The sequence below is a fragment of the Sinocyclocheilus anshuiensis genome, unplaced genomic scaffold (assembly GCF_001515605.1).
Source record: "Sinocyclocheilus anshuiensis isolate Anshui unplaced genomic scaffold, SAMN03320099.WGS_v1.1 scaffold1102, whole genome shotgun sequence".
Lineage (NCBI taxonomy): Eukaryota > Metazoa > Chordata > Actinopteri > Cypriniformes > Cyprinidae > Sinocyclocheilus > Sinocyclocheilus anshuiensis.
Window position 1 is genome coordinate 91,495 of NW_015539924.1, and position 540 is coordinate 92,034.

General features: G+C 29.3%; 1 protein-coding gene across 3 annotated transcripts in view; it reads right to left on the reverse strand.

Annotated features, from left to right (window-relative positions):
- Positions 1–30: 30 nt before the first annotated feature.
- LOC107686625 (solute carrier family 45 member 3) overlaps positions 31–540 on the reverse strand; it is a 35,010-nt gene continuing 34,500 nt past the window's right edge. For all 3 annotated transcript variants that reach the window (XM_016483683.1, XM_016483685.1, XM_016483684.1), the window contains exon 6: positions 31–315. The gene's annotated coding sequence lies outside the window, so the exon portion shown is untranslated. The remainder of the gene's footprint in view (positions 316–540) is intronic.

The following is a 540-nucleotide window of genomic DNA, read 5'->3' on the forward strand; positions in this document are numbered from 1 at the left end:
TTTTTTAACCTTAAACCGCATAAACACATTTCATTACACCAAATACACCAAATAATGTTCTTTTTAGCAACATCATATGACCCCTTTAAAGTACTACATAAATACAGACCTCGCCAAAATGGGTTGCATAAAAATTCCCATAGGGATATAAATATATGTATATATTATCAATATAAAAATATATATACACAATAAAATAGTTCTTTACAAAAAGTCTTTAAAACACAACAGGAATTACATCAAGTCCAGTTTGATGTGTCCATTGGTCCCATAGAGATCTGAGAAAGCACAATTCATCCTCAAAGCAAACATGACCTATGAAGAAAAAAGGATAAAAAATGCAGTCAGTAAAATGTAGTACAAAGGACTTCCATAGCCTTGCATTAGAATAAAAAAAAACTTTTCTAAGCTAGGACTGGTACAGAACCTCCTAAGTGGGCATTATTTAAAAAATAAAATAAAATTATATATATATTAGTGCTGTCAAACGATTAATCGCATCCAAAATAAAAGTTTTTGTTTACATAATATGTGTGTGTA